The following is an 18,718-nucleotide window of genomic DNA, read 5'->3' as shown; positions in this document are numbered from 1 at the left end:
TTATATCATAGTCTCTCTGTTAGCTTCATTTTTTTCTGAGGCAAACCCTTAAAAAAGTTTTAATACAAAGCCTCGTGCCACATGTCACACAGGAACCTTTGTTAACAGAGGTCTGCACAATATCAAAATGTATAAAACAAATGAAATAAAAATAAACTGCCTGCATATATAGAATAAAAATGCTTCTTGAATAAAATAAAACAAATATCCCTTTCCTGCATAACAATTAAATTAAAATACACTGTGCAATTAATACTATATAGACAGTAACAGGCAGACTTTTCCACTGAGGTTGACAGTTGTGCAAATAACAAAACATTTGTGCAAATCTCAAATAAAACATTCAACTCAATTTGTCACAAAATAAGCTATATCAAAATCATATAAAAAAAAATTGTTTTAAAAAAAAAAAAAAATCGATATAAACGATATTGTCTCGTACCATATCGCGTTTGAAAATATATCGATATATATTTAAATCTCGATATATCGCCCAGCCCTACTGTTGCTCTATAAAAATGTCCGAAAATCCAGTGTGATCTGTCTTGTTTCATCCATCCAACACTCAAGGATATTTAGTTTACTCTAAACAGAGAACATGAAAGATGCACTGGAGAACAGGATTCTTTTTTTAGCGGATTTTTTTTTTTTTTTTTTTTGGGAGGTTGCCGAGTCACAAGTTAAATTAACTGATAAGCATTGGGTTGATGTACACTCAATAATAACCTAACAGCGTCATCGTTGTGCATCGCTGAGCATCAAAACCATATACAGTACAACAAAATGCAACATATCACCTCATGCTGACTGGCTTCTTCCTGCTCTCTGAGGGCTCCAGCTCCATGTCCAGCAGCAACTGGAGGTCTGTGGGCGTCCGCCCACGCCTCCTCTGTCTCCCCTCCCCTCCATGATCCACTTCGGACCTGAGCACAAGTTTCAAGCGGGTCAAAGGTGTGGCCGGGTGTGAGGTTACGCTTTGTATGTCGTCTTTACATGTGGTTTAAAGGCATCACGTGTAACCTGCTGTGGGATTTCACGTGAGTCTTTGAAGTAACTGCTTTTTCAAGCTGTTTGTTTTAACTACTTTTAATACTTTTTTTTTCTTCGAGGCAAACAGATCAAATGCTGTTTGGCTGATGTGGATTCATATGTACTGTGACAGTGACAGAGGTCTTGTGGTTTAACATCTTCAGCAATTTTAGACAGAGTACCTCTCTACTCTGGGGCTCAGAAGTATTTGTACAACTTGACATGACTGTTACTATAACAATCATTTTGACTATTGGAATGGAAATGGATTGCTTCCATTGGCTGCCTGAAGCCTGGAAAGGATAGACATCACCAAACGCAGAGTCTCCTCGCTGGAGATGCTTTTCCAGACCTTCTCTGTGGCCTCCTTCAGCTGTTGCTTGTTTGTGCGTCTTTCTGCCTTTAGTTTTGTCTTCAGTAACTGAAAGGCTGGTCTTCTGGCTTAAAATCAGGTGAGGAATAATCGGCTTCTTTGCCTTCAAAAAGTCATTAGTTGCTTTTGCAGTGTGCTTTTTGGTCCATATTAGGGCTGGGCGATATGGAACAAAAGTCATATCTCGATATTTTCTAGCTAAATGGCGATACTCGATATATATCTCGATATTTTTTCTGTGCCTTAATTGGGGTTTCCCCCAAAGCATTATAGCATAGCATCTCTGTTAGCTTCATTTTTTTCTGAGGCAAACCCTTAAAAAAACTGTCAGTTTTAATACAAAGCCTCGTGCCAAATGTCACACAGGTACCTTTGTTAACAGAGGTCTGCACAATATCAAAATGTATAAAACAAATGAAATAAAAATAAACTGCCTGCATATATAGAATAAAAATGCTTCTTGAATAAAATAAAACAAATATCCCTTTCCTGCATTACAATTAAATTAAAATACACTGTGCAATTAATACAATGTAGACAGTAACAGGCAGACGTTTCCACTGAGGTTGACAGTTGTGCAAATAACAAAAAATTTGTGCAAATCTCAAATAAAACATTCAAGTCAATTTGTCAGAAAATAAGCTATATCAAAATCATTAAAAAAAAAATGTAATTTTTTTTTTTTTTTTTTTAAATCGATATAAACGATATTGTCTCGTACCATATCGTGTTTGAAAATATATCGATATATATTAAAATCTCGATATATCGCCCAGCCCTAGTCCATATCCACCTGCACTGTAACGCTCCATCCCATCAGTTTTACAACAAGCTAGTACTCGAGAGTATAAACGCGTATCCATCAGAGTTCATCTTTCTGCATCTGTCAGCAGTAGCATCATCAATAAAGACCGCTGAGTCTGTCCCATTGTCAGCAGCAACACCCGTACCACAACACTGCCTCCACCGTGTTTGACACATAATGTGGTCAGCTTTGATCATGAGCCGTTTCTCCCATTTATCTTGGTTTCTTCTGAATATTTGTGGCTTTTTAGATGTTTTCTGGTGAGGTCTGATGTTGTGAAGGTGTTTTTCTTCACCAAGGAAACGATTACGTTTCTATGTTTATATCATGTTTATATGCCTGAAGTGTTTTTCCCGTTCTGGAATGTTCTTAGTGGTTTACATCTTGTCATAAATCCTCTGTATTTACAGTCCAGAGGTTGTAGCTGGGTTGTAGATGTTGAGAGTGAACCTCTCGCCGTTTCCAGAGTATTCTTGACTTCTGTTGATGTTGTCGATGCAGTCGTCCCGTCCTGTCTGAAATCAGCTACCATAATCCTGGTGCTGAAAAAGACTCCCGCCACCAGCCTGAACGATTACCCCCAGTGGCCCTCACCCCGGTAATCACCAAGTGCCTCGAGAGTAGGAATGGGCGATATTTTACCGTTCACGATAAACCGTCAAAAAAATTCCTCACGATAAGAATTTGTCATCTCGCGGTAAAAACGGTAAATTCCCATTTATGCGGATGACGTTTTGTGTAAAGCTGATTTATGGTTCTGTGTTAAATCCACGCACAACGTACAGGAGAAGGAAGACAGAAAACAAGGAAAGGAGGAAGGAAGGGAGAAAAGAGGAAGGGAAGAAGGAAGGAGAGAGCAGGAGGAAAGAAGGAAGGAAGGGAAAAAAGAAGGAAGGAAGGAAGGAAGGAAGGAAGGAAGGAAGGAAGGAAGGAAGGAAGGAAGGAAGGAAGGAAGGAAGGAAGGAAGGAAGGAAGGAAGGAAGGAAGGAAGGAAGGAAGGAAGGAAGGAAGGAAGGAAGGAAGGAAGGAAGGAAAGGGGAGAAGGAAGGGAGAAAACAAGGAAAGGAGGAAGGAAGGGAGAAAAGAGGAAGGGAAGAAGGAAGGAGAGAGCAGGAGGAAAGAAGGAAGGAAGGGAAAAAAGAAGGAAGAAAGGAAGGAAATGAGCCTGAAAGAAAGAAAGAAAGAAAGAAAGAAAGAAAGAAAGAAAGAAAGAAAGAAAGAAAGAAAGAAAGAAAGAAAGAAAGAAAGAAAGAAAGAAAGAAAGAAAGAAAGAAAGAAAGAAAGAAGGATAAATTCCCGTTGATGACGTTTTTTCTAACAAACATGGCGGATCTGAGAGCGAGATAGATTTATAGTTAAAAAGGTGGAGTTGAATTGGTATTTTTTTTAATCGTAATTTTTATCGTTATCGGGATAAATGCCAGAAATTATCGTGATACATTTTTTAGTCCATACCGCCCATCCCTACTCGAGAGACTAGTTCTTCACCACATAAAGAACCACCTCCCCCCGGACTTTGACCCATTCCAGTTCGCCTATCGGGCCAATAGATCCACTGAGGACTGATCGCCGTAGCTCTGCACTCTGTTCTGACCCACCTGGAGCAGCAGCAGAGCTACGTCCGGATGCTCTTTGTGGACTACAGTTCTGCATTTAATACTATAATCCCAGACATTCTCATCACAAAACTGACCACCATCGGCCTTCCCCCTCTCACATGTGCCTGGATTAAAAACTTTCTCACCAACCGTCCCCAGACTGTGAGACTCGGCCCCCACCTGTGTGAATGTCTTCATTACTGTTTTTTTTACCGTGCAATACTTTTTCCCGGCCTTTATGTGCAATATTTCACCACATGTGTAGTTATGTTATTATCGGTAGATAGGATATCAGGTCTTGATTTCACCATTCAAAATGCACCTTAACATTTTTATATTATTTATATTTCTTATCTGTTTGCACTGTCTTGCACTGGAGAGGTGATGCTGCTCTTAATCTCACTGTACCCGTGTATAATGACAATAAAACATATTCTATTATATTCTATTCTATTCTATTCTATGTTGTGAAGGTGTTTTTCTTCACCAAGGAAACAATTCTATCATCTACTTTGGTTGTCTTCCAGGTTTTTTCCAGGCTTTTTGATGTTGTTCAGCTTATCAGTGCTTTCTTTGTTTTTAAGATTGTACCAAATCATTGATTATATGGCTATACCTAAGGTTTTTGTACTCTTTCTTATAGATCTGTAACCCAAACGTGCTGGACTTTGTATTGATAACTCCAGTCAAACTGTTGCCTAATGCCAACTCAATTCCTGATATCAACTCCAAACCTTTTATCTACTTCATGTATCTGTAAGTGATGAGGGAACGGCCCACAACTGGCCAACTTTCCCCTGAAAATTGCACCATAAAAATAGTTTTTATTTATTTTATTTCTTTAATTCCTTGATTGTGAAACTTCTTAAATTAAACTGGAAAGTTTACATTTAGATCACAACTTGACTGCTTAGATTCAAAGCTATTTCAATAAAGGAAAAAACATAAAAACGTCGTCATTGTCCAAATACTTCTGGATCTGATTGAACCTACAAGCACTAAGTACTAGACTGGTCGAGAAGAAGAAAAAACGTATCTTAAATTAATGCATAAATGAGACAAGAGAGCAGTGGCGTCAATTCAGTGGAAGCTAAGGTATGGCAAGGTTACGAGTTACAGAACTTAAGAGTATCAATCAACACGTCCAGCAAATACCCATCACAGAAGTCTGCTATGTAGCTTATCTGTGTGGTCAAGAAAATGTGAACTTTTTCAAATGCAGTCTCGCTCACTGCAAAAACTCAAAATCTTACCAGGAATATTTGTCTTATTTCTAGTTAAAATGTCTCATTTTTAGTCAAAAAATCTCATTACACTTAAAACAAGCGTCATCACCAGAAAAATAACTTTTTATTTGACCATTTTCACCTGTTTCAAGTAAATTTTCACTTAAAATAAGTAGAAAAATCTGCCAGTGGGACAAGATTTATCTTCTCATTACAAGCAAAAAAATCTTGTTCCACTGGCAGATTTTTCTACTTATTTTAAGTGAAAATCTACTTGAAACAGGTGAAAATGGTTGTTTTTGACTCTTGTCTTAAATTTAATGAGATTTTTTTTTACCAAAAATTAGACATTTTAACTAGAAATAAGACAAATATTCTTGTTGAGATTTTGAGTTTTTGCAGTGTATAATAACTAGTGAAATCGATCATGTTGTTCTGATTTGCATTTGTAGTTATTCTATATGTATTAAGTAATAGAATAATCAATACAAATAGACATTTACATTTATATTTTCCCTTGAAGCCAAGGTGTAGCGGCTGCCATACCTTGCCATACCCAATTGACGCCCCTGCAAGAGAGTTTCATCAACATTTTCATCCGGTCCTGCGTCATTTATGCATGCAAATGAACCACCTCCGGCCGACTCCGCGTCCGCACCACAACCGTCCTGTAAAAAGTCACCGGGGTACTTGGATTCAAATATTATGTCTGGAGCAGGATATGCATGCAAATAACCACCATCGGTCAATTCAGAATCATCCTGGCCTCAGCTGACATGGAAAAGGAGGCCTTCTGCTCCCGCCCGCATGCATCCCAGTCCAGACTCACGTCGAGCAGCTCTTCCCTCGGGACTCCTTGCAGGGATCTGGGCTGGGTAGCGGGGTCAGAGCTGCGTCCGCCTGCTCGGCCATCGGCTCCAGGCTCGGCGCTTCACATCTCCGCCATCGGTTTCAGCCTTCATGAGCCAGATTAACCTCCAGGAAGTCTTCAAAAGTTTTTGTTTGGGACAATCGCTCGATGGATCGAGGAGCCTGGCGAAGGAGGAGCCGGGACCGGTGGGAGGAGGGAGCGCAGCAGCTGGGAACAGCGCCAAGAGCCCGTGGGAAGGGGAGGAAGGAGCGCACTCCTGACCACAAAAGTTGTGGAAAAACACCCGAAAACAGACATCTCCTTGTGACACACACACACTAATAAAAGAGAGGCAGTGGGAAATCTTTACGTAAACGAGCAATTAACCAACTACGTCGTTAATAACATTATTTAAAGTGTGAAACTCTTTTCAGCGCACTTTTGCGTTGTGTTTACAGGATATTTCCAGTAGGGGGCAGCAGAGTCTCACTGTTGTAATGTGTTTTTTTGCATAGGGACGGTAGGGACATAACACTACCAACTTTTCAGGAGGCTCAAATTGCCAACTTCCCCACCAACTTTTAAGCAACCTTATTTGAAACTTATTTGAATTATATCATGAGTTCAGATATATAGGTAATTTAGATTGTCTTCCCAAATGTTGTAAGGATAAAATTGACCCTACAGTTATTAAGTTAATTATTTTAAAGCAATGTATTACTCTTGTGGTGAAGGACAATGTAGGCTAACATGTAGTTCCATATATAGGTTAAGTAGTAGTTAAGAGATTATTAATAAGTTTGTATTTATTGTGTATGTTAATATAATTTAAGTTATGTTCAAATATTGCAATTTAAATTGCATCCTGGAATATTCTGGAAGTTTTCAAAATGTTTCTTTAGTAGTTCTTGAAAACAAAGGTTTGAATCGAACGTATCAGGTGAACCAATACACATGAGAGTTAGTATAAGTCGATACAGATTTATTTTGCATTGATCATTTAGCCTATCAATTAATTAGGTTCATATTCGTTACAAATGTAGCCCTGACCCCCGTTCACCCATCTGTTTGGTCTTATTAATGTCCCGTCCCCAGCAAAAAGTGTACATGCAGGTTATGCTGGTATATCGTCCCTACCAATGTTGAGACCAAACCTACTCCCTTGGTCGGGCGATAGTAGTTTATGGCAGTAAGAGGGTTTTTTTCTTAGTAGTAAATCAAGCAAACTTCTTTAAAGACGTAACCGACACCGAGCCATATTAGGTTGGTTATATTATATGCTTCTTCACCATGCAGACTCTCCCTTTAGTTCATTAAACCAAAACTCAAACCTCTGTTTTTTGCTCCAAACAACTCCTGAGGAAACATGTAGCCCTTCAGATGATACATGCTGCACACTCCCAGCTGGTTGTAAAATTTTCTGTTGTTTTTTTGCTGAAAAGGTCACAAACAGTGAGCTTTTTTTTCTCATTAGAGTATTACTGAAGTCTAGGACTTGAATCATTGAGTTGATAAGCAGATATGTTTTGTCATAAACTGCCTAAAGTCAGTGTCTTATCACTAATACAAGTAAAAGCTAGTACTTCTACTTTTAATCTAAAACAACATGTTTTTTTTTCTTATTTAACAAAAACCTAAAATGAAAATAAACTTGTGGGTTGTATGAGGAATTACTTCTGTGAGATTAACCGTTTTCTGCTAAGTGTTATGAAATGTTGTAGAACTTGGTTTGTTTTCCAGGTTGTCCTGCCTCTTTATTTGTGGAGTCATACCTAAGTAATTATCGTGAAGTACACTCTGCTCCGTCATAAGTACCTACAGCTACTGTTCGTCTTGCTCTCTTCATAGCTGTTGCTATGGCCAGACTTTGATCATTTTGGATAAAATGCTATTGGCTGGATTTATCTCCTTGTGTTAATAAAACAACAAGCTTTGCCCCCTGACTGTAGTTGCTTTTATTTTTCACACCCCTTATCCTAATAATCATCCATAATTGATCATTAGCAGCTATGCAGATCTCTCTAAATGTTCCTACATGTTTTGGTGGTTTGCTGGTCTGGAACATTTAGGTCTGTGTTAACACAATGCCAAGAGGGAAAAACATAAGCAAAGATTTTAGAGAAGCAGCTGTTGTTGCACGTCAATCTGAAAAGGGTTATAAAACTGTTTCTAAACAGGTTGGAGACCAGCATTTTACAGTGATGAAGATTTTTGACAAGTTGAAAGCATTCAAGACAGTTGAGGTTTCTTTCCAGGAGCTGATGTCTCAACAAATGTATCCAAATGCTCTTGTAACGCCTAGATTTATAAAAATTTAAAAAAAAAGAAAAGAGACCAAAGTGGAGCTGTCTGGCCTTCATGTCCCACTGCGCTATGTTTGATGAAAGCTAAACACAACCCATGTCTGCCATCAAACTCATGGTGGAGGGGTGATCATTTGGCCCCAGTAATGGAGGGATGAATAATGGTATAATAAAAAGGGTTAAATGTTGTTGTTTATTAGTCTAATACTAAGGCCTGTGGTGGATATACACACGCAGGACAATTGTTAATTATCAGAGTTATAATTCACGGCGACCTCACCCATGTTACAATGCCTTGTTGTTCCTTTTACAAGGGATATTCTTTCCTTTAATTATACGTGCTACCTTAAGAGTAGAGACACACCTCAGAGGTGCTGACGTCTTGACCTGCGCAACAGTTTTCCGATTGTGGTTTTTGGTTACTCACTATGTGAATTGAATTAAATGGAGTGCTCTCCAAAGAAGAATTAATCTCCGTCGTTTCTCTGCCTAAAACAACCGCACTCCTACATTGGTGACCCCGTTTTTCTCTCTGACGTTTCCAGGGATTACTACTGAACATGTCTGCTTCACTGAAGTTGCCCGAATTTTGGGAACAAAACTTTCTCTGCCTACAACAACCGCACTCCTACAGGCCCACAATAATCAGACAAGAAAGACTTCAGATTAAAAGAGCAAGTACTAACATTTTCACAAGACAATATATGTATTTTACTCTAGGATGACCACCTAATCCTAATCCTCCAGCTTTCAGAAGGGGCTGTTTAAATAAAGAATGTTTTATGTGACAGATGTGCTAGTTGACTCTTCAGTAAAGATTTTTGGATTAACAACATGTGATCAGTTTATACATTTTTACAGAAAATGAAGCTGTAAAGACAAAACATGTGATATATTTAAACTAAAAAACGCTGCAATGCAGGATCCAAAACCAAAGCACAAACTTGACAAAACCAAAAAAGAACATGACGAGAAACACAGTGGTGAAACGGTCAGGACAAAACAGCATGGACCAGCCGGGCACAAGGGAAAGACAAGACAAGATATACACAGAGGACTTGATGAGACACATGTGCAAACAATTACTGCAGATGGGAACAAGGGAAGTCAAGGACATAGGCTTTTAAAATACAACAGGAACATAAACCCAAAAACCGTGACAGAAATAATAATAGCAAAGTTTTCATCAAGCTTAAAATCCTCAGGGGAACCCTCGAGGATTCCCTGATGCTATAGTTTGACTGCTGTCATTGTGGTGATTAAATTGTGGTGACTCACTACCTCAAACTGCTGCACCTTTAAAATGTTTATACTGTATATAGAAATACCACATTTGTTTATTGTTTATTTGTTTATTGTTTATTTCTTAATACCAAAGAGCGAAATTACCGGAGTCAAATTCCTTGTTGGACAATGTTCGAACCTGGCCAATAAAGCTGATTCTGATTCTGATTCTGATTCTGAAAAAAGCACAAAAGAACAACCAGACACATAGATTTGTTTGTAAAGCTAGAAAATAAACAATATGCAAAACCGATTTGTAGTACAGGCAGTGAAACATAATATAATTTACACTTAAGTATTAGAGCCTCAATTATAGATTAATAGTTATATCATAACAAAACACGTCTTAAGCAGGATAATGGATAAGGATTAGGTTATTAATTAATGGTTTTAAGGTAGGGTAGGCAATTATATGATATTTATAAACAGTTTTTGTGTCTTTCGGTGACCTCACCATGAGTACACTTAAAAAAAAAGAATTATCAACAAATGTATTGTCGTTTCAGAAACTGCTTACCCTACCTTTAATGTTTCAGCTGGTTGAAGTGAGGTTATTCTTATGGACAGCTTCATTTAATTTGTTAAGATTGTTTGGTTTTTATAAACAGATGACGCACATTTGTATATAAATTATTAACATTATCAAAGTGTTGTAATTTAGTGGAATGAAAATATAGTTTACTCCTAATCTAGAGAAGGTCGATGCAAGATGCACGAACTGTCTGGATAGTTGTTGGTTAAATGAAATCAGTAAATTCCCGGTTGGTTTTTAAATTAGTCTAAAATGATAGAAGACTTGTCACAGGTTTACATGTATTTCCAAACATTCCCAAGATGCATTTATAATCTCTAAAGATAATCAAATCTTTAGAATGATCCTTTGCATTTTTTGCTGTCTAGTAGTCCTCTTGTTAATTGGCTTGCGCTGTCAGAAAAACATTAAAAGTCCAGATGTTTGCCCCCCTTGCACGCATGTCTAAAACCAGAGAGAACCTGTGGTTTATTACTGTATTCAGCAACACTTATTTGTTGCTTCCTTGTCTCCCTCCCTCTGACTCCTGGAGTCGCTATTGCAGCGTTTAATGACAGCATCCGTTGATGGGCTGTGGACTTGTCAGAGTTTATTAAGTATCCAGGAGACAATGGAAGGGCCTGCAATGCAATGCAAGTTAGCAGCCAGAAAGGCTGCCATTAATCATGGCTGACAGGGAACTCGGGGTTAAAGGTGGGAAAACTGCCAGAGACTCTGTGAGTGCTCTGATACCGCAGAAACACTGGAGACACCAAGATTGAGTGTGTCTGGTTAATGTGATCAAGTCTGATTCATTGACTGTCGTGTAAAAACAGCCATTCCAATCACTATCTCCTACTGAGCCCTTTAACTGATGGTGAGCCGTGTCACAGCACAAGTTAAGTGGCACAATAAACACATGTCCTCACCTGTCCTCAGCCTGGAATTTTAGTGTCCGGCTTGGTCAGAGAGGTTTTTATATTTCATAGAAACATATACTAAAATGTTCTCTTTCTGTAAAAAAGTCCCTAATGACAGCGAGCACGCATCCATGTACGAGCAGTATTTTAGTAAAGATTTGAGGCCTTTGGTCGGGATGATTGTTGGTGCAACAAACTAGAAAACAAAAATGAAGTTACACAGATTGATTTAGTGATGCAAGTTCAGTCTTTTGCATTACAGTCCAGTTTGAATCAGGATTTGGGAAGATAAACAAAAAGTTGATCTAATTTTAAAATAACACGAAAGGAAAATAAAAGGGGTTGTGTGTGTGTTGATACCTTGTTTGTGTGTTTTACACCAGCACTAACTGGGATTTGAAGAAAAAATGCTAGCAGCAACTTCTCCGTAAACCTGTGTTTTTCCAACCTGCTGTTCATAATTTTACAGTGTTTGTTTTCACCCAAAAGGGGATTCGGTCACTCGGCAGAGAGGGCTCTGACGTAGTAATGTTACTCAACTAAGAGGGTGGAGCTTAGAGAAGAGGCTGATACCAGCTGCTGAAGTAAGGACGCTTCAGGGCTGTATTGTTGAGGCATTTTGACCAAAGCATGTCACCGACATTTAATTAATGATCCAGAAAAAGTTTAAAACATGCTACCTTCAAAATCTTGCATAGAATTGGACAATTTGTGACATAGACTTGAGAACACTTAGAAAGTAAAAGAGACATTAATTTATCAAAACGAGCTAAAACTTTTGAGTCCTTTCATTTCAACTTAGGCGGAAACACAGTCTTATGGCTTTATTGGTTCCATTGATTGAAAATAAACCAGTCAAAATAAACCAGAATGTTCTTTTATTATTAAATACATCATACATTTGAACGGCATTGATGCGAAAAGCTAAAGGAGCTTAAGAGGTGCAGGAAGGATTTGTATAACCTGACAGATCCACCTCTCATTCCAGTCTCTATACAACAAAACAAATACTAAACTAAGCAAACCCTCTCTTGAATCCTGCTTAATATTAACACGCAAAGTAGTTTCAACCTTCCCATGTAAATAAAACATTTTATAAATGAAATATCATATTGATAATTGACTACCATAGATGAAATGAAGCATTCGCCAGTGAGACTGCGAAAGAAACAGACGTTTTTTTTGCTGCCTTTTCCACTGTGAAACATCTCCTTCCGTCGGCAGAGGCCTTTTCAGAGCATCTCATATATTCCACCGCAGAAAGACGGAGAACAAGGAAAGCATAGAGACAGGAGGCTGCTGTGTGAAGGAGTGTGTGCAAAAAAAATGGTACTTGTGACGGGGGAAGATTGAAGTCCTGTTAAGTGCTCTGCTTGAAAGCATGTCTGGCCTCATTAGCTGTCAGTTGTAACAATACTGAACTGGCAGTGAAGACAGGTTGGAGTCTAGTGGTCATAAATCACTCCTCGACAGCTGCCTGACAAGCTGGGAACCAGTACACACGCACAGGCGCCCTCTCAGCCTCGACACTGCACAGGCGCACAGTAATCTAAGAAATCATCGCTCTTTCCCTGAAATTACATGGTGCCTGTAAAAGAGGTATGCAGGGGGTTTTGTAAGAGGGAAATTGCTTTAATTTCATGTCTGCTTGCATGGATGTTCGTCTGCTTTTCTCCTGCGCCTGTCCGTCCCTGGCCGTGTCCATTAGCTAAACAAGCAGTGGCTGCAGTGGCTGCAGTGACTTCTGTGGGGCGGCGGTGGGGGTTAAGAGCAGGGCCTGCAGGTCATTAATCACGGCCCCTGACATGCAGAGCAGGAGGCCAAGGCCCCCCTTATGCATACAGCTGCTGGGCCACACTCAATGCACAGGCGAAGTATTGACCCTCATACGCCCCCGTTCCTAGCGCCCATGGCTCTCATCTGTCCAACTCCCTCACTGTTTCTGTCAGTCACTTGGCCTGTCAGACACCAGAACCCCCCCCCCCCCCCCCCCCCAACCAACCGCAACACCCATCACGCTGTTTCCTCTCACAACTACAGTGGTCTGCTGCCAGGTCTTCATTTTACCTATACTAGTCCGATGCTTGGAGCGATAATAAAGTCTTTACAAAGCTGCCGGGCTGTCAGCTCAGGCTACCGCTTTGATCTACTTAAAGCTGCTTTCATACCTAATAGTCCAGTACACTTGGTCCGATTGAGGACTTGGTCCAAGTTTGTTTAAGTTTAAGGATAAACGGAGACCTGAACTGGTTGATCTCCATCAATAATGGAGCAACTTTTAACAACACAGTACTTGGCTGTTGTTTACCTAGACAACTTGTTAATTATCACAATATCTGAATGGATAAATCCTATTAACAAACCAGGATGTTAAAGGGCATAAAATGGTCTTAAACATCAGCACTGTGATACATTAGCAACCAGGGGCGTAGCACCAAACATCAGTGCAATGGAGAAGTGAGGCACACTGGCATGACTTGTGCAAATATAAGATGACCAATCTTTTTCTGTACAACATGTACCCGGTTCAGACGACACTGGAAAGATTTAACCTTCATATAGATTATTCATGTACTTCCTGTGAGCAGCACATTGAAACAATTTCTCATCTATTTTGAGATATTTTGGACAGATTTATTAGCCAGAAAATTGAGCAAATAATTCAATTTATAGAGAAAGATGAGATATTGTGCTTTGATAATACAGATATGGACAAAGACTTCATCTACTTTATCCAGCTAATACTCTTCCTGGGAAAATGTCACATCCACAAGAAACGATGGACAGACTCCAAATGGAACATGAATCACTTCTGCCAAGAACTCGATCAATATACAGTACATCAGCACAATCAAAGACCTTGAGAATAAAAAGGCAATAAAAAAAACTTTGTTTTGGACAAACTGAATGTTAATCTTTGAAAATAGCGATTGTTTTATATGAGTAGCTATATATGGTATCTTGCTTTGGTTTTCTCGTCCTTTTTTTACTTAGGCTACACCTTGAACTTGTATTCGTATCTCTGTGTATATGTGTATGTATGTATTTTTATTTGTTCATTTTAATTCGTGTATGTTCTATTAAACACCTGTATATAATTGTTTAAAATTCAAGGAAGTTTGTGGAAAAAAAGAAAAAGGTTTTTCTTCATACATGGCGCACCCACGTTGCTTCAGAAGTCGATGGTAACACACCCACTGCATGTAAATCAAAGTTAGCTTTTCTCCCAGCTCCTTCAGTCGATCCCTGCTTATATATCTTTAGAGCTGCCATCAGACGTGTACAAAGGTAGCGACCAGCCACTGGCTGAGCCAAGTGTCAATCAATCAAATTAGAAAGAAATGTAATGCGAAATGTAATGCTCTTTTCAAAATGAAACCCTACAAATGTTGAGGCCACAGACAACAGTCATAGTGCAGAGAGTTGAAGCTCAGTTAAGTCAAAAAGCACGTTTTATTTAACACTACTTTTCTCTTTTTACGAGGCTAACAGCAGAAACAGGACATGGCAAGAAATAGCTACAGTTTGTGTGGTAAAAGGTGAATATCGCCTCATAATTTCATCTTTAAATGAGCAGATTACCACTTGATTCCAGGGAGTTTATATCCATCTTGCCATCGGACACGATCTTGTGAGCAGAAACATTGCCGGTCTCTGACTTACCACTATGGCTCCAAAAGTAAAACAATTCCCACCGACATCTGTTTTCAAACTGTCAAATTTCGTAGTCTAAATAAATATATTTACGGTCTAGTTAATAAATAAAACCATTTTGGTCTCCATTGGTAAAGTGAGAATTTGTATTATTCACCCTATCAAATACAATTATATAAAGCCACAAATCTATACACAATTAAGGGTTTAGTTCTATGATTGACAGCTGCATTCAAGGCTGTGATGCTGATATTTAGCTTCTTAGCGTTTTTGGTGAACTTGACATCTGGGTTGAGAGTAAAAACGTCACAGAGCATAATGTTTGGCTTGTTGTGCTGTTACTGTACAAGTTTTGGACTGGCCTGGAAGAGTCCAGGGATCAAGCTTATAGTAGCAGCTGCCTCCCCCTGCATGCGGAGGGCTGAAATAACCAGGAAATGACCTCTAGCTCACTACCCACTTGCCCTGGCAGCAGACACAACAATCAGCTTCTAAAGCAGAGTCACTACAAGGTTGCCTTGGACCTCTCCAGACTGACTCAGTGCTAGCCAGCTGTTGACAAGCTACCTATGTCCAGACCTCCACTGGGATCAAGCTCCAGCAGTCTGGGGATCCTCAGGCTGCTGTCAGTTAGCTGAGCATCGGCTAGACTTCTGGCAGAGATCTGGAAGCCCTCATTTTTGCTCCAGCAGTACAGGTTTCAAATATTGTTTTGGTAACATCAGAAATTAGTATAGATGGACAGATTTAGCTTTCTATAAGCTAAGCCTAGCTAAAACAGCTAGCTTGTGATGAGAAAGGCATGGTGGACTTGATATTTTCACATATTTGCCTATTTCTGGTTGGACCAGAACTAGGTGGACTCAGTTCCTGCCATATGGTGCCATACAGATCAGATTGAAGTCAAAGCAGAGCCATGAATTGTTGCAGTTCCTCCACTGACCACTAGGAGCAAGCTTCAAAAGTGAGCCATCTTCCACTAAAAAAGCTTAGCTAAGCAGTCAGCAACTTGTGCCAGCTAAAAACTGGCTAAATGCAGTGGTTATTTACATTTTTTCTCAAGAAATTACATTTTAAATGCTATACCACGCTGCAAATATTTCTCCACAGCTCCTCAGGTGTGGATTGGCTGAAAGAGCTAGGAGCTAGTCGGGCGTATTCCAACAAGCTTCCTGGGTCTGTTCATTACGCACATTTGCAAACTGGCACTGCAAAGTGCGAGGAAAAGGGCTTCCTTTTGTAGTGTTTGTACTTGCTTCCCACATGATCTCAAAACTGTTAGATGAACTCATATTTAACCGAACAAGCGGCTTTTAAAGTGCTTTGTTGAAGCACTTTTGAGCGCTGAGTCAGAGTAAACTGCTACACAACTGGACCAACTGAACCTACGGTTCTCATGGATTAGTGTTGGACACCAAAACTACTAGGCTGGGGTTAGAAAAAGAGTGGTTTTGCTCTGAATATACCATATCACAATGTTTACTTGGTGTGGTAAAAAAAACTATGCTAAAGATTTGCAATCATTTGTGATGCCAAGATTTCCTGACCAGTGCCTTGGGAGTGAGATTAGGCGCCAATGACACACTCATTATCTGGCAAACAATTCATTATTATCCAGCTTTTAATAGTTAAGACTCTAGTAATGTTTTTAGAAATCACTGGTACTAGGGGCATGGTGGCGCAGCTGGTAGTGCAGCCATTTCAAAGCTAGAAGTCCCTGAGCCACAATTTTCGCTGGGGACGCTGTGGGTGCTGAGTGCGTTTTAAGTTCCCCCATGACTTCAGCACCCACACCCTAGGTGCTGTTGGCGAAAGGGCCTTTCTGTGTGGAGTTTTCATGTTCTCCCTTGGGTAGCTAATGTGAGCTACCCCACAAAACATCAGTCCTGGGCTGTACACTGTCTCCTCTGGCCAGCCGGGGCACCAGATGGGGTGGGGGGAATCTGGCCGGAATAACGTGATCCTTCCACGCACTGTACGACCAGAGAAGCCCCACCTGTCCGGTGAAAAGAAGATGCCCGCTCACTCCTCAAGTAAGGAGGAGGCCTGTGTGGGTGAAAAAAATCAGGATTACAATTTTTTTTTTCTAAAGAAATCACTGGTAATTAACTGCTTCAATTTCCATGTTCTGATATTAATTACAGCATACTTTTACTCTGATGTGGCTTAATATTCATTGGTTAACACTTTTTCTTTGCAGATGGCTTCAGGTATTGATATTTGCTGTCTAAAAAGTATTTTTATCATCACTAAAGGTTAATTTTCAAATTTGCGTACAGGTGGACATTGAGTTAAGACAACTGCCAAACTGCAATTTCCTGGTCAGTGATTAATGTTTACCGATAACAGTTGCGAGCACCTTTTCTGGTTGTCAGGTCCAAACTGCCATGATTGCGTGCAACGTTTTAACGCCAAAAGAGACCAAAAGAGTCCAGAAAATTTTTCATTCATGACACAAAAATATGTAGAGCTGAGATGGCTTCTCGTTCTCCCCTCCATCCACTGACATGATGTCACCCAGATCCACAGCTGTTTGTATAATGATGAAAGCCGGTCAGGCTCAGACGCTGAAAAACGGCCTCATCATTCACAGCTACTAAAACACCACGTCCAAGCACAAGACATCTGCTGAAAGCTGATTCCTTATCTGCCTTCCAGCATAATTTCGGGAACATCTGGACTTTCTGAGGCATTTGGCACTGATGGGGCTGGAAAACTCTCAGAAGCTTAATTTTCTAGAATGCGTTGACACTTAAACTGTACACCAGGTGATCTATTGCAGCATGCTCTTTGAGTGGCCGCGCTGCACATGTATGAACCCAAAGATGACTACATTTGGATATATCATGTAAGTTAGGTTTGAGACTGACCAAAGCTGTCATCTAAACATGTTCTGTGTCATCTTCTCTCTCAATATGCCATGATGTTGGCAGTTTTTCTGTCAGATCTGGTAAGATTTTAAACAAATGCTGCTTCAGTTGAAGAAAAACACCAACACGCTCCACATGTTTTCTCTTGGAGGAGTAAAATTTACAGCTCTGGGAGCCTGTTCTCAGCTTATTATTCTGATCGCACAAATTAATCGACCAGTTCTGAGTCAAATGAGCTGTTTCAAGTTAAAACCCTTCTCGATTATTAAGTTCACTTATTGAAACAAGGCTTTAAAAGAGTCACATACACAATCCCCGAACCCTGACCCACATGTTTAACCTTAGAAATTGGAAACATATCAACTTAAAGGCAATGTGTTCAATAACTCACAGACAGACAAAGATGAATATATATATAATACAATTTATTTCTGAATTGGAGCTCACCATGAATTAAACATAAAGAAAAGAAAAGACCAGAACCATTACGCCCTACTGTCGGCCTAAATCTTTTTGTAGATTATGTAACACATGTTTGCCAGGTCATGGCACGTTTGTATCTTATACAGGTATAGGTGGTTTGTTAGTTTGCCGTTTCACCAGATTGGCCAAATGCAAAGGCTCATAGTCTGTACAGAGAACTACACAAACCCTCTGTGATGTCACCAAAAAGAGGTTTCTGAAGAGTAGTTTCTAAGCCAGCTTTTTAAAAGTCAGTGGAGGATGCCGTTTTGGCAGGAACCGACTCCAACAACCGGCTGACCTCAGATGTCTATTGCTAGCCTTGACGTGGTGAGACCTGTGTGGCTCTGGCAGAACAGCAGACGGTATCACTTAAACTGAAACTGTTAACTTGACCCTTTCAGCGTGACCTTCAACGGTGTGATGGCCATTAAGGCTCACCTGGAGCAAGCAGCCAAAGCAATGACTGGCCAAGGTTCCCGTCAAATGAGACTGACTCACCTTTGAAGCCCCCCAGTGGTCAGTCAAGGAACTACAAATGTCTTGTGCATTCAGGATCCAGCCAGACGTACTGTAGCCCCTTGCAAACATCACGGTATCAACTCATGAAACGCGTTTGAGGATGTGCTAAATACTAAAGAGAAAGGTACAGTATATCAACTTTATTTCAGTCGTATTTCACAGTGTGTAGTCTTGTTTAAACTTACGATCTCATCAACTGGTGGAAGTACTTTCGAAGTTGCCAGATATGTTCTTGCCTTGCCTATTTTATTAAGGATGCAGCCAGCGGACTTGTGTAGACTTGTTTTGTGACGAAATACAGTTTAAAGATG

The 18,718-nt window shown here is 39.8% G+C and overlaps 1 pseudogene; it reads right to left on the bottom strand.

The window, feature by feature from the left end:
- LOC133454436 (uncharacterized) overlaps positions 1 to 6,092 on the bottom strand; it is a 41,219-nt pseudogene extending 35,127 nt beyond the window's left edge.
- Between the last annotated feature and the right edge of the window lie 12,626 nt (positions 6,093 to 18,718).

This window comes from Cololabis saira, chromosome 11, assembly GCF_033807715.1.
Source record: "Cololabis saira isolate AMF1-May2022 chromosome 11, fColSai1.1, whole genome shotgun sequence".
Classification (NCBI taxonomy): domain Eukaryota; kingdom Metazoa; phylum Chordata; class Actinopteri; order Beloniformes; family Belonidae; genus Cololabis; species Cololabis saira.
The sequence above is the reverse complement of the archived record's forward strand: the minus strand, read 5'-3'. Positions and strand labels throughout refer to the sequence as shown.